The sequence below is a fragment of the Typopeltis vanoorti genome, chromosome 8, assembly GCF_054136105.1.
Source record: "Typopeltis vanoorti isolate ZY-2024b chromosome 8, IOZ_Tvanoo_1.0, whole genome shotgun sequence".
Taxonomy (NCBI): Eukaryota; Metazoa; Arthropoda; class Arachnida; order Uropygi; family Thelyphonidae; genus Typopeltis; species Typopeltis vanoorti.
Window position 1 is genome coordinate 56,412,201 of NC_143556.1, and position 16,801 is coordinate 56,429,001.

Below are 16,801 nucleotides of genomic sequence, written 5' to 3' on the forward strand. Positions count from 1 at the left end.
CCCGTAGCTTAGTTGGAATAGACAAAGCCCTTTGATCGTAAATACCTGAGTTCCATTCCCATCCAAGACGTCAGGGAACTTCATCTGGTCTCTTTTGACTAAAGGTGATTTAGCCAATCTCATACGGAGGTAAAGAGTTTTTTCACACGGAAACTCGGGTTTTTCGTGTGTTCACGGGACAAACTGGTCCCGTGAACACACGCATCTACAGACATGGAACACACCGGGAGGCATAGGGTTAACTACCTTATCCTCGAGGCAGTCGTGGTTTCAAATCGTAATAGGCCACTAGGCCTAATATACGTAAGAAGAGGAGGATTTGAAGAACTAATTACTGTAGTTCTTTCAATAACATCGCTGTTGCCCACTCAAGGTGATTGGTACATAAGCTGAATGACTGATCTCTACATTGGTAGAGTTTAAATACTGATATAAGAGAAGTTTGCATGTATTGAAAGAAATTATACTGTGTGTAATACTATATCCTATTCTTCCTTTTATACAAAGGAAGAATATCTGGCATAATTTCTTATGCCAGATAACAAACTGCATAAGAAAGTAGAAACAGAGATGTTTTCTTGTATATGGAAAAGCAGTTGCTAGCGTACTTGATAAATTCGCTAAAGAGAAATATTGAAGAAGGTAGATTTAGCTTGTCATTTATTCTAAGTTTAGTCACATGTCAAAAATCTGTAGGAATGCCGAACTCGAAAATGTTTTGTAGGATCACAGGGATTATTTCCATGCCTTTTAATCAATACCTTTTAAAAGTAGCGTGAGTTTTTTATTGAACATTTACAGGATCTGTGTACTCTTTAACTATCTAGTTTTTCAGATTAATTCTATAAAAATATTGGGAAATAAAGATGGCTCTCCGTCATTAATAATAGCAGAGATAATTTCCTATCAGGGTATGAGTGGCAAAATGGAACAGGGATGTTACTGATCGGTACAATACGTGTAGTATGATCGAAATAACAATGCTCTTGACTGCTACGGATCGTTGTGAGGAAATTTGCAGCAGCAGCGTTCTATAAATATTATAATAAATTTGGCCCCGTCTTCCTGACAATCAAGTAGTTTTCTGCTTCCTTAAGATCCGAAGTTCTAGATTAAGGTATGGCTCGGATCCGGCACGAGGTTTCGTCCTCAGGAGTAACATATATTTAATATGAGTATTGTATATGAGATAATTCCACCTGTATATATATGTGTATGTTCAAGAGAATAAATGACATAGTTAATTTTTAGATTGACTAAGAAACTTTTAACTCTTTTGAATGAGAATTAAAAATACATAACGCTGTGTTAAGAACGTAAAATCAAATTAATAGGCAATTACATATCACTTTAGATAACTGAGGGTTTAAAAATAAAAAAAAATCACTGTATATGTTTCCTCGTTTTGTTAATTGGCAGTACATTATGAATTCCCTTACTGTGAGTGTACAGCATAATATGAATGTTAAGTATTTTTAAAAAAATCAACAATTACTTCAAAATTCCGGTTACAACCTTTCATATGTGTTAGTGCACATCGGTTTTATAATCTCACGCAGTAGTGTTAGGTGACTCCGTAGCACAGTCAATATAGATGAAGCCCTTTGTCGAAAGACCAGGGTTCGAATCCCATCCACAACTTGAGGAATATTTATCTGGACTTTTTCGATTAAAGGTGAGTTATCCTGGTACCGGAAGTAGATGGGTTTTTTTCACTCAGAAACTCGGATTTTTCGTCCCTCAAAGCTGGCAAACCGGCCCCGTGAATACACACACACATCTACAGACATAAATACGAGTGAGTGGAATTTATTGCCAAATGACATGGTGAGTGCGGGAACATTGAACCCAATTTAAGATGAGGTAGACGAACATTATCTCTGTTAGAATGCATCTTACTATAGCCTCCCTTGATGAGTCTCGACACCAGGAGGTGTTTAATATAAATAATAATAATAATTATTATTATTATTAGTTATTTTTTAATTGAAATTTGATATTTGGAACTTTCACAAAATTTGTGAGGCATTCCCATATAGATTTAAATTATTGCTGCAAAATTTAACAAAACATTTCAAAATTATACAGAACAAGAATTCTGCTCCCAGCGTCAGGCCATTTGGGGTCGCTTAAAGCCGCCGCATCATGTAAATAGCGGACCCTGAAACAAAAAGAAGGATATAAATAATAATAATTAGTAGTAGTAGTAGTTATTTTTTAATTGAAATTTGATATTTGGAACTTTCACAAAATTTGTGAGGCATTCCCATATAAATTTAAATTAAAGCATTATTGCTGCAAAATTTAACAAAACATTTCAAAATTATACAGAACAAGAATTCTACTCCCAACGTTCAGGCCAGTTGGGGTCGCTTAAAGCCGCATCATGTAAATAGCAGACCCTGAAGCAAAAAGAGGGACACATGACAAAAAGAAGCGACAAGTGGTACCCATCGCTAACAATAACACAAAAATATAGCTTTATTGTAAATATAACATGATAATAAATTTTAGGTTTGCTGTGCTATTTTGCTAATTCTCATAGAGAAAAATCTTATAAAGGATAAATAACTTTATTTTATGAAATTATGTTTTAAATGCCATTACTATCTATATGATATATAATCTTATTTATAGTAAGTAATTTCTAATCAAAAAGTTTGATAATGATAAATGTTGATTTGTAGTTATCTTCTTTGATTTTTTTCACGAAACAATCCAGTTGTATAACAGGAATTGGATTTGGAATAACTTTTCACTGCATCACTATTTCAATATAAGCAAACAAATGTGAAATTAAAATTTCACGTATTTGTTTACACTATAAACAATGAAATAAAAACTGTCGAATTGAATAAAAATTTTAAATTGGATTTGAGTACCATATATCTTCAGTAAACTCATTGTCGAGAATTTTAAAGAGAAGAAAATAGGATGAAATCTGTAGGGAATACTGAGCAATTGTGGCACTATATTGCTTCACTGGTAACTTAATATCATAGTCCCGGAATGCTTTATACATGCCGCTGAAAGAGCTTTCAGTTTGTGTGAAGAATGAACAATGGAAACTAGAAGTACGCTGTTCTTAGAGGGATTGGATAAATGACAGTTATGAGTTTCATTAGGATTAAGGGGCCTTTGTTTAGTTTCAGATTTTTGTGGGATTTCGTTTAGGTTTACTAATATTCTCTTAAAGTAAAGAGAGTTTTGATCTTTTTTTTTATCTTTGCCAGTAGGACAATGAGAAGTTCAATAGGAGATTATATGGCATCTCTGGCCTAAAATTTAATTTTAAGTTTGAGAAAAGCCGAAAAAAAGCTTCACTTTGGATGAAATATATTAAATCTGCCTCTAGATGGCCCAGTAGTTAGCGTATCGTATCGCTCTCTAACAACTGGTCCTGAATATATAATACAACATGGGCATTTAATATATGTAAATGCTTTAGGTGGTAATTGAATTTCTTCTATTTCTAGATACACTGCTTGGAAAGAAGTTAACGGACATCATAGTGTGAGGAACAAAGAGTCATGACATCCACCTTAATAAGATGTAGGTCCTCCTTTCGCTGCGATGACTGCAGCAATCCTAAGGGGGTATATTTTACACATGCGGACGATAGCGATTAATAGAAATTGTGGACCATTCTCCCTCTAGGCATGTAATGAGATTCTGGACTGTTGTGGAGCGGACGTCCACTGACCTCGCCCGATGCTCCAGTTCATCCCACAGATTTTCAATAGGGTTGAAATCAGGGATCTGTGGAGGCCAGTCAAGTGTGGCATCGTTCATATCCACCAACAATTCACAGCAGCCTCATGATATGATGCATTGTCTTGTTGAAAGAGACAATGGTCAGTTCTGTAGAAACCACAAAGTAGGAAGCATTGCACTGTCCAAAATGTTCAGATAACTCTCGGAGTCAAAATATTCGTAGTACTACAAACAGAGGTCCGAGGTTAAACCGGGAAAAATAGTACCATATCATCACACCGCCACCTCTGAATTTCAATTTCATAGTTGGGGTTCCATCTGCTCGGTAGACAGTGTGGCATGATTCGTCGCTCCATAACAGTCTCCCAAGCTTTCACGTCCCACTGTACACGTTCTTTGCACCACTGAAGACGACGCTGCATGTTGGTTCAGGTGATGTGAGACATGTATATAGCGGTCCTACCATGGAAATAAATGTTGTGAACCTATGTTCTGACGTTTTATGCAGATTCGTGTTCTAGTTGATGTCCGGAACTCCACATTCAACGTGTCGGACAATGAATTTCTTTTTTAGATATTTTCCTTCGTAGCACCCTACGGTCACATTCGGTGAGTCGTCCACTGCTAGTAAGGCAGTTGAATCCCTATTCTTTCATCTCAGTATATTATTACTGACTGTTGATCTGGCATGGCCCAATTTGTCAACAGTTAGCCGAACTGAAATATATACGAGGGGTGGTCTGGAAAATTCATATAAACACCTAGAACAAAAATGATACTAAAACAATTGATATAACCACAAGGAAGAACATGCTAGGATATAAGAACATAAGTGACTTTCGTAACTCTGCTACTAATATATTCTTTCTTGTGGTTATATTCCTTGCTTTAATATCAGTTGTTTGGTTCTAGGTGTTTATCAGAACTTTCTAGATCAGCTTTGTATAGGTTTCAGGAAAACCTATACAAAGTTTCAGGAAAACATCTCGTCATGTTTGCAATATTCATGGACATTTGTCCAATAAGCAGAACATACTCCCCCTGAGTGTTTCCAGAATTATATATTTATTTTCGGAGCGCTATAACAAGTGTCACATATAATAAATTCTTAAAAGAGGATAGCGTTGTAAAAATGGACAATATAAGTGTGAAATTAAGAAATTCAAAATAATTAAAATACATTAATCAAAAGCTTCTAAAGTGGAAAAATAAAAGAGAAAGATGACGCTACTTTAGTAGAGCCATTAAATAAACGCTGAAGAAACTATTAAAAATAAACTAAGCTAAGGGAAGAGATCTTTAGAGTGAAGATTAATCAGCGATTGCTGAAGAGACATCGGAAGTTCCCCCTAAATTAAGAAGTAAGAATGTGAAATATTTATGGAAATAAAGTGCTGAACGATAGGCACCAGTGTCACGTTTCACTTATTCTTTTACTATAATCAAAACAAATATAAAAACGAATGAAAATTGATTGACATAAAAATCTTATTTGATGTAAAATTTTTGTCTAAGTGTAAAAGGCATCTTCGATACAAGATTATAGAACGGTGAATAAGCAATAACAGACACTTCTAAAAAGCACCACCTCTTAAGATAATTAAAACGGTCAAATTTTTACGTGCTCATCCGTTTTTATATTTATTTCCATTATGCCAACTGATGGTACTCCACTATTCTTTTACTGCTGCCTTCACTGCTAGAGACATCTTTTAATTTGCATGGTTTTTTTCGTTATGAGCATCCTCGTCATATTTTATTGACCTATGTCACCTTCTCCCAAATATATTTTCTTTGAAGATTGAATATCGCAACGTAGAAGGAGAGAAGAATAATGTATTTAGACAGAATGAGTTAGTCTAAGTGTGCATTACTGTTGTAATGGTGAAGTTTTTACTTGCTATATTATCCTGAACTTTCAGATATATTTCATGAAAACGATGGCCAACTTACATTTTTCAGTAAATTGGGTTAAAATTGGAATTGGTCGAAATTACTATAAGGGCTTCTATATTTTATGTGTTTCGTGCATGTCCTTTGGTATGTCTATTTTGAAGGAATAATAGCACCTGTTTCTAGTTGGAAAAAATCCATTTATCTCTTTACCAGGCCAACTAACTCACCAGAAGTTGAAACTCCAAGATTCTTCTTGTCCCAGAAAAGTTTCAAAAACAGTTTAGAAATGTATGTAACAAGTTTTCTCGCTTGGAAAAAAGAGAATTATACTCGACAAAAATTATATTCTTGTCTTTACCCGCTACCTAAACATGAACAAACAGAAGGTGTAGATGAAGAAATTTCTTGATTAAGCTACTTGTATATGAAGGTAGATGATTTCGCATCAAGTGCCTTCCTATCGCATAATGCATACATCCTTTCGAACATCTATATTGTCATGTGTTATAGGATAAGTCACTGCCTAAACTAGCTTTGACCGTTACAAAGATCTGTTATCAGTGGTAGCTAGATCTATGGAAATACTTCTCGTAATGCATAGCAATATATACGTGTTCGAAAAGATATATTCTGTGCATTATAGGCAATTTGGTGTGAAGTTAAATGCCTCCGTAGAAGAAGTAGCCTAGCAGTGAAATCCCTTCACATACTAACCTTTATTTGTTCATGCTTGAGATAAAGAACAATTCACTTTCCTGTCAAGTATAATTTATTTAAGTTCGAATTAAATTTTTCATTTATTATGGAATTATACATTAAATTTTCGAAATTTTCTGTAAAATATATTGCTAAATAGCGCCGTTTCGTACTAAATGGCACATATCCAACTAGAATCTAAAAGTTGCTTCAAATGCTTCACTTTAGAAGAATGCTGCACAGCTTAAAAAAAATAATTATGTTTCTTTGTTTGATGATGATGACGATATCGACCAGTTGCCTCCCGCTGTCGGGCAAAGGCCAGTTCCAAGAGTTTCCACTCCTCTCACCGGCCATCTTTACCTAGCTAATTTTTTTCTGCTATTCCTATGATCTCATCTCTCCACCACATTCTCCTCCGTCTTCCTCTGAATCTATTGCTCTCTCTCTCTCTCTCTCTCTCTCTCTCTCTCTCTCTCTCTCTGAAAATCGAAATTGTAGTATCGGTACTCTTCTCGCCTGTTTTGGGAGTCGAAACTTCGAGCTTCTTTGAGGGAAAACCTTTCTACATCAGCATCAGACCAGCTAACTGACCTTCATTTAAAAAGCCTGCTAAAGTTTCTTCATGGCTTTCATGGGATTCGAAACTTGCTCTTTCCAACCAAAAGGCTTTGTCAATACCGACTGAACTACGAAAGTTGTTGATAGTGATCTTACTAAAATATATTTTAAAAATACGTAATGTACATACCTTCATTCTGTTTTTCGGACGCTTGTTAATGTCACTCGCAGTAACACATAAACATTCACCGTTGGCCCCAAATGAAACGATAAAGTGAAATGTGATATGTATCAGCAGTATGGTCACATTTTCTATGTCTAGACCCATCACTGAGCCTCGTGGCAGTGCGAATTAGCTGAAAACAAAGTGAGACACAATATTTTTAAATAAAATATATCGTTTCTCACTTTGTTTTCTTTTTTCTCTCTGTTGAATAAGCAAGTAAAATTTTGGATGCGAATATCGTCAAAGCACCTCAAAAGCTTTTTAGTGGATTAATCGTAATTAACGGAGACAGCTAATTTATGTTATTTTATTTTGTTTTCTGGGAACTACTCCAATTTCTTTTTACACAATTTTCATTGTAATTTTCCATTAATAAAATTATTAATAATTATAATTACTAGCATTAATAAAAACTAAACTGTAAATTAATATAATTTAATGTTCTGTTCAGTAAAACTTCTCTATTGGATACTTGGCAAGAGTTGATCACTCTGTAACAGAAGATTTTTGAAGAGAAAGTTATGAGGATTAATTCAGTGGATTGTGAACATCTTCTAGCGATATATATCTTGAAAGCGAGAAATCGAATCTTAAATCAGGACAATGCTATCCAGTCATGCGTCGGAATTCAATGATTGCATTCTGTGAATCAGTCTTGAAGTCATCCTGGACCAAAAAAAAAAAAACGTCACTGTCACTCAGGTCGTAAAATTCTGCAATCAGCCTGAAATGGAAAGACAATGTTCGTTAGGGCTAAAAAAATCTTATATGGATTAGTAAGAATTTTCATTCTTCAATTTGATTTTCATCAATTTTCATTCTTCAATCGATGATGATGAGGAGGAGGAGGAATTCGGAATTGGTGGAATGTGCAGTCCCCATTGAGATGATTTCTTCTATGATCATTAAGTTATAAAACTGCCCACTATTGTTGATTGCTTTAATAACGAAACTAAATACGCTTTTACTGAGGATACCCACCCAGTAAGAAGCGTTTCTTAATTCATATTATAGCTGGGCAGCCCTAGCACGTCCCACATTCCTTGGCTATTCATAATTAGCCAGAATTCAGAAAAGTGCAGATAGGGGATGAACCCCCCCCCCCGTATTAGACCGGTCACTCAACCTTGACTAAAATATATGTTTTCTTATAAAAATAAGAGAGAAAATCCTCAAATTACCGACGAGTACTGAACTTAAGTCGTTTCTAATAAAAGGAGGTAGGTTGTATCATCTCCAAGTAGCTAGAGACATTAAAAGAAAAATTTGTTTTATTTTTGGATTAATAAAGCCTGAATTGCATTACTTACAAATTTTCTTTTGTATGATAGCAAGCGAAAAAATATGTAAAACAAACAAAAAAAAAAAAGTTGAGATATTCGACATAGAGCAGAAACAATGTTTGTGAATCAACGGAAACATTTAAATTAGATGTATATAAAACAATAATTTTAAGAAATAAAGTGAGAAACGATTAGTTGTGTGTGCTATTTCCTTTCAACAAATTAAGAATACTATTTATTTTATATACTTCATAAACACTTAAACTGTAAACCTCGATTTCGCTGCTGTGAGCATTTCTCGGCAAACAAATTAAGCAAAAACAAATTAATGAAAAGAAAAGAAAAGCGTAGTGAGCCATTAACTTAAAAATAAAAGCCAATAAAAACACGAAAATAAAAGAATTTAAACATTATGATTAATCGTTCGACAACTTACTAACAAACATCATTTAAAGCCATTGTAAAGCAGAATCAGTGGAATCAAAGCTAGTTTTTTCTTTTTATTGGAAACCACAGGTTATGTCATTTGTAAAAATAAAAGAAGACATTTTAAAATTTTAATTGGATAGATTGGTTTTTTTCAGAAAGTTTTTTGAAAAAACTTTCTCTAAGTCCAGTTTCCAAGCGTATAGTACTTTGGAAACTGGACACTTGATATGGAAAGCCAGTTCTTTGAATCCAGGGAAAATGTTTCAAAGGATTCAAGAATGACGCGATAAACGAATACACAATCGTAGTTGAATGAGTGGCTCGTATTATAAGCTATTTTGATGATCCAAGATATCAAAACATAGGAATGTGGCATAATTCTAAAGACTGTGATTCTCTCAATCATCATTCAGTACTACCGTATAAATGGCAATGTGCTGGCCTGGTTGACCGAATCTTTAGAATATCTGCTCTCCAATCAACAGGCTGCAGTTTAAATCCCACGGTGAACATGGATGTTTGTGATTGCCTTTAAGTGAGAAATGAATTTTATTGTCTATTGTGACAATACTTTCTCCCCTACTGGAGGCCTCAAGTGGCTTAAAAAAAAGTGTCCATATTTGGTCTAGATTTACGTAGCCTGCCTATGGTACTGATGTACAATAGGTTCACAACCTTTTCTGGAGGCAGATACATAAAAAAAGTCATCAAAAAATTAAATCTAATTATGCTTCTTGTTATCACACGATGTCTTCAGGTCTACTTTGATAGGACCAGACACTGAGGTTAGCGATAGGCAACAGAACTGAGTGACAAGACATGTAGCAAAGTCTCTCAATAACCTAAGACTAAATTCTTCCTGAGATGACATTACTCCTACAAAATGACGTCATGCAGACTAAATAAACAAATGGCATCATGTATCAGTGACGTCATTTGTTCAATACAATTTTTTTCTTTCATTCAGTTGCACAGAATCCGTTCCCATTTCGATACTGTTGTACAACATTTCCCTTAACCATTTTAGCTAAAATTACATACACCGAATTTCAAAACTTCTCCAGTCAAATATAGCTCTGACGCATGCCAAAAAAAAGCAACACTAACTTGTGAAATGCACTAAACACTTATTCATCTTTTTCGCCAACCGGTATTAGTATGTGAATCTCTTGAATAAGTCATATTCACCAAGTCAAGAATTTTCACAGACCGTTCTCTTAGCATACTCTTTCCAAAATTGGTTATTTTAAACGGTCTAGATTTAAAATAACCGTAATTTCGTTTTGAGGGTTTTATGTGTGAAGATTTATGGCTTTAGCTCAGTTTTTATCAATGAATGTTCAGAAATATTTTAAGAATATCATTTACTTTAATACTAATCTGGAGATTGTTTTGTGTTATGATTACCAGTATGGCAGTAAGCGATTTATTCTGTTGTCCACACACACACACAGATACAAAGAAAAACCCTTAGAGAACATACACGATTATCACTTACAATACATTAGCCTAATTAACTACAAAACAAAAACCCAACTAAGGCTGCATACCATTCACTCAAACGAAATATCAGATATGTTTCCTTTGATTTTTTACTTGACGTAAGAGGATTTTATATCCGTATTAATTTACGTGTGATTATTAATAAGTTTTTTTGGCAATTTTTCGATAATAACAATTCACAAGTCATTGTTTTTATTGAGGATGGGCTTATTTCTTCCAGGTGATATTTCTTTATTTTGGTGCTGGGAACACTTCTGTTGTCCTTTATAAAAGTCATTCATCCAACTATTTCAAGACAAAAAAAAAATTTAAGTATGTTTAAAGTAAAGGTTTTTATGTGCTCCCAGCTCTTTAAAGAACCGATAATCAGTTTTTTTTTCTATTAACGATATCAAAAGGAAAAAAAAAGAAAATAAAGAAAGAAAAAAAAAATTAATTTTTTCAAGAGGTAAGGAAAAAAGAAACTGTCTTTTATCTTTTCGAGGAACAGCAAAAAATCCGTAGGAAATATCTAAAACACGTAATTAATTTATGATGAACCTCGATTTAAAAATACAGTATGCTGTTTGACGGCAGAAAAGAGAGAATCTTAAAGGAACGTGGACGTTTTGAGTACTATATGTGTATATTATAACATAGTCTAAAATTAATTGCCTAATAGAAACTCTATGTGAGAAATAAAGAGCTGGATTAATAGCTGTTTGTAACTTTTGGCTTTCTCTCACAAAAATAAAGGACTTGGAATGATAAAAATTCTGTTTTATACCACACCTTAAAGTCCTTAAAAGGACTGGCTTAAAGGGGCGAAGCAAGAATGCTTTTAATATTCCCCGTTATCTGTAGATCTGTAGAAGACAGTGTAAGGATAAGGTGTTATTGAACTATGAGCTCTGATCATGGCAGGAGGGTAACGGCAATAGCCGAGTCTCAGTTAGAACTTCATTGACTACAGCATTGCCATTCATTACCCTTCCAGGATCCCAGGATTTTTCCCACTCTGGCTCTTATACCATACCAATCCAAACGTCAGACATTTTCAATTAATTATAACTGATCTTTTGTTAGGTGCATAATCAAATACTAAAATATAAAGCAAAAACAATTATTTGGCAAAAAATTATTCAATTATTTTCAAGTATATTATGGATTTATCTATATTTCATAACGAAATAGAGATTTTTTTTTAATTTACGAAAGCCTTTCTTCTCTATACTTTAGTATTCAAGAATTGCATATTTATATATAAATAGTTCTTAGCTATATCGATTCATACGATAAATAGCTCTGCTTCATACCAGGCTACATAGGCGCATTTGATTTAAAAGATTTAATAGCTGATCACCTTTTTCGACGTATAATCCAAAGCCAAAAACTTATGGTCATGTTATTTTTTCATTCTTATTTTTGCATATTTTTGTTATGTTACATTTTCATTACTCATACAAAGTCTGTTTGTTATCTTTCTATATTACATATCTGTGTGCATATAAGAAAATTATTTCTGATATGAATAATAGAAAGAAGAAACCAGAGTAATATTGATATGACCAGTAATAATTACCTCTTTCGCTCATTGGACTTTTCTAGGACGCCTTTGACCGGAACCACTTCCACTCCAAAAATTAGGACAAGGACACAGAACAATAGTGAACAACGCCCCCTTTAAACGGATAACATCCTACTTTGGAAAAAAAAAAGGTGTATTTCCAAACAATCCTATTTGCATTTAAATTATAATGAGACAATTTAACTTCTAGGCAATTCTTCATCGGAAAAAGAGTACTAAATGATTTATGTTGAGATGGTTGATTTTTTTGCTTTTCGCTGATCATTGTTGACCAACGGCTACGTCTCAGGTGCACACCTACAAGATTTGTTTTCTTAATTTAGAATCCAATGGAATACTCATTACATGATGTACTCAATTGCTAACCACATTTGTTTTGTTATAGTATTGTTGGAGTACTAAAAACCGAATATTTTTTATTTATGTTAGTTTTGTTAGATGAAGTGTCGTAAACTGCATATTTTTATTATGTGACAAATCTAAATACGAATATTTAATTCTCAATTCTGTAAATAAGTTTTTGGAGTACAAGGATTCGTTTCATGTATCTTAGATTCTGTTTGTATTATATACAGTTGCTAGTAAATATATTTCAACTGCATGTGAGCTCTAAAACCTCTCGGTTCAATACTTCCAATCCCTTTTAATGAACATCAATGTGCTTTTAATTAAAATTCTCTGATGACTATCATATATTTCTTTTCTTTCATAAAAAGAAAGCTTAGTAAGATGTATCGTTGATGCTAACTAAATCCTTCTGGAATTCGTATCGTGTTTAATTACCCTATTGGCTACAGTTAAAAAAAGAAAGAAAGAAAGAAAGAAAGTCGAATAGACCCTGTTGACATAAATCTATTTAACTGATAAGGAGACTACACCTAATTGAGTTTTTTTCAACTTTATATAAATTTCTTTTTGCAATCGCAAGTAAATAAGAATGTCTTGAATATCTTTAAGATAATTAACTTATATATTCTCTAGAAAGATGTAAAAACTATTTCAATTCGCTTCTCATTATAAAGAAATTGAAATAGAAAAGTGGAGAAAACCAAAAATTTTAAACAATATATCAGAAATTTAAAAGTGAAAAAGACTTGTTACTTTTTTTAATTTTTTTAGGAATAAATGCGCTTGGGGGCGCTACTCAACTAACAGTTAAACACTTGCTGTTGACAGTTACGAGATGGTGTGTGTTGGCTCTTGTTGATCACTTTTGGCATACGCCCAACCACAAAATGAGGGCTTGGCAAAGGACCAGAGAAGGTTAAAAGCTTTTAGTATAAACTACTGAGGTGAACTGGTGATGTTCGAAACATTAATTAGTTTGATGGCTGAAAAGCACGATAGGTTTGAAAGTAATTTTCGAATCGCAACTAAACGTTGACTCTCAACTATGTTGGGATTGTGGATAACACAAATCAGACATTTAGTTGATGATTGTGAAGCGTGCAAACTAGGACGATAATAACCTCCAGTTTTAAATAAGCTTCGGTTAGTTATGGTTGTTTAAACGGATCTAGTTAGTTATCAAAGGAAGTATATATATCGGACAACGATTTTGGCTCAACATTTTTGGGATAACATTGTTTACGGGTGCCAATATCGTTCCTCTTTGTGACGTCGCCGCATCTGTGTTCAGCAGGCGACATGCAATTATGATAGGGAACAGCTAGTCATCCACTTCACATCGGCAGCTGGCTCTTTTCTTGAGATCGTTCGGAGTGATAGCCTCGACCGCGAATATCTTATAATAAAACAAATACTTCGTATAAGTATTGAGTTTGTGTCAGGAAAATAACATTTTTGCCGACAAGTAAGGTCAGATAAAGGAGATGAAACTGTTGGATTTGAGAACGTAAATGATTAACGGTCTGTATAGATTTCCTATGGCGAGGATGCCCCTTGGAAATGTTGTCATTACCTGTGAAAATATATATCCATGCTTATTTTAAGGATTCGCAATTTACCAATGGAAACCTAGGTGATCAACACGCTATTATCGATTGGAAGAAATGGTAATGTCGGAATATATCATTTTGAAACAAACAAAAAAAATCAGAGAAATTGTGTAGCTTCGAAGAGGGAAGGAGGATTTGCTAAAATGAAATAAAGGAAAATCAGTAGGCGCTTCAGAATCTCTCTCTCTCTCACACACACACACTTAATCCCTGTCGTACACACGATGTCCGTAGAATATAATAACTTGTTTCAATCAAAACGTATTTTGTTACTGTTCGTTATTTCATCGTACAATATGTTCCTGAGTTTGTTTGTTTTTTCCATATGATGGCTATGCCTAATTAAAGTATTTAAAAAGAGTTGACAAACTGGATATTTTATTTATAGTTAAGAGTTAAAATAATAAATTTTACTTAATACTATTTTTAAATAATTCATAACCCCTTTACATTATTCCTAAAAATAAAAACTGTTGTAAATAAAAATATTGAAAGATTAAGATACAGTAGCAACAATATTGGAAATAACAGTAGAGTATTGAGGGCAAAGATTTTTTACTACGTTTAGGATCATGACGATCAACGTAAATTCCATGCAGATGATCGAATATCTAACTGATTTTGTACTACACTGTTCTTAGAATAATTCACATCCTCTCTGACTTTAAGTTTTAACTCTCATCGGGAAGATACTTTTGATATATACACTTTATATAATCAATAAAAAAAAAAACAATTTACGAATGGCTGGATTCATTGAATAAGTCATTTTCTACCCGAACACATATTCAGAACAAGCACATCCAAGGTTCTTGGGAGTCGGATGAGCACGCATGCATACAAACTCTTGGTAAGAGGAGGGTGATCTTGGGTTAGGAGATTATGAGCAATTTGGTTAAAAAAAAATCTTTGGATTTAAAATACCAACATTTTTGCGAAAACTGTGTTCATAAATGTAAAATTTATGAACTTTATGTAAAATTCATGTAAAAAAAAGTTTTTGCATACAACCTAATCTTAAATTCACTCTGTACCCAGTTTATAGCACACGATTATATTTCCTTTGGCACAAATTGTAGCAGTTCAGTCGGTTGCGATAATGTGCTTCAGTTGGAAAAACCTATTTCAAATTAGTTCGCATCTTGTCTAGGGCGAGAAGAATCTTTATCAAGGCTTTTCAAATGAAGATGAGTTAGTAGGTCTAATGCGAAGGTGTATAGGATTTTTTTCTCCCGACTCGGCTTTTTTCATCCCGCATATAGGTCAGGATTGCATACGCAATTTAGATAATGTCATTAGGAAGAGAAAATTCCCAGTTTGAGAGTGTCTTGGCATAAGTCGAACGCTGAACACATGGAAGTAGCAGCAATCATCTTACAAGTTGACTACTAAAAGTGAAAACATCGTTGTCATAGAAACATTACGTTATCTTTATCTGATTTCAAACAAATTTTTATTATATATACGAAAAAGAGTATTCAATATCTATTTTTTATAATTCTAAAATATTTTCCTTTAAAAAATGAAAGCGAAGCAGCAATATTGTCGCTCCATATCTTCGCAGTCGGTGGAAATGTGTTCAAATTTTCCAGCACAAACACATTACCAATATCTTTTATTGAGAAACTGTATACTAGTGCCGTCAAACACGAAAATACTGCTCTTTTTTACCCTTATGATGCCATCCTTATATGCCATCGATCATCTTGCTAATATCCCAACTGTAATGGGATCGCATCATGTTTAAAAATGGTACACTTGGGTGCGTCAATTTTAAAGCCATTAGAGCTAGCTGAAAACTTGAATAATATTGTTACAACAACATATCATCTACAACCGCGAGTGAGTTGAAGGATAAGGGAAAATATATTCGACAATAGCAAACAATCATTAAAAATGGAGGTAATATGATATGAGCTAGGGTTGGCATGTATCCAAATGGGAAAATCGTGTATGCGTCAAGGATATGCCAGTTTCTCAGAATCACATTTTATAACTAATTTTTATATTTCGGTTTTAACACCGTTAAAATTAAAAACTGGTTAATCTTGCATTACTACTATGCCTGTAGGTCAACCGTCTGTTTTTTTTTTAACTTAATTAAAATGTATTACGCCTCATACTTTGCTGTACACCAAATCTTGTATTATATTTTATTCTATCAGATAAACACAAATAAAAGCATCGTTTATTTAAAACGAAAATGAGTGCTTACCTGGTTCGGTTTGCCTTAAATAAAAAAATGAAAAAGAAAGGTATTTATCTCTTAATAGGATTATGTTTTCCTAGATAATCACTTAAGCGTATATTTAGTTAACATAGTGTATTTTTGCATCACTTAAATGTAGATTTAAAACCACATTAATTCAATTACAAATTATTCTTTCCGAATATTTTTAAAAGATAATTATGTTGACGATTCCAAGCCTCATCCTCTAATAATCTACAATAACATAGCTTCATCACATACGCGCAACATTCCTTGTTTGTTCAGCAGATGTATACACATTGCATGCGTACTCCAGGTATCAAGAAAGCTACACTTACACAAACAAGGGCATTCCATATGTTTGTAGTATGACCTTGCTTAGAATGCAAGCTTAAATACTAATTTAAACTATTTTGGGTAATCCTATTTTGTGGATAATCGAAGATACTAAGTTTGTTTGTTAATTATTTTAGGATAATGTTTAAATTAAGTGCTCATCTGTTTCGGATTTTTAGACACGATAATTATTCTACATTTAATTTACGTAAGCGATATGAGTAGTAAATTTCTTTAAAATTATTTCATTAAATAAAAACCTTTCGAAATGATTTCAATATCTTTATTTTATAATTCTAATATTTTGTTATGTTATAAGCAAATGACAACTCATCGATATTTTTTTCTATATTTATTTGATGATCAGCTTTGTTGGGTCACGATTTAAAAAAAAAATAGTATAAAATTTATTTATATAAATTA

At 33.3% G+C, this 16,801-nt stretch overlaps 1 long non-coding RNA gene across 1 annotated transcript; it reads right to left on the reverse strand.

Annotated features, from left to right (window-relative positions):
- Positions 1-807: 807 nt before the first annotated feature.
- On the reverse strand, positions 808-16,309 carry LOC150104007 (uncharacterized). Its single transcript, XR_016548725.1, has 3 exons — positions 16,049-16,309; positions 11,870-11,989; positions 808-2,161 (listed from the first exon to the last, which is right to left on the reverse strand). It is a non-coding gene; the product is annotated as an uncharacterized LOC150104007 (long non-coding RNA).
- Positions 16,310-16,801: the final 492 nt, after the last annotated feature.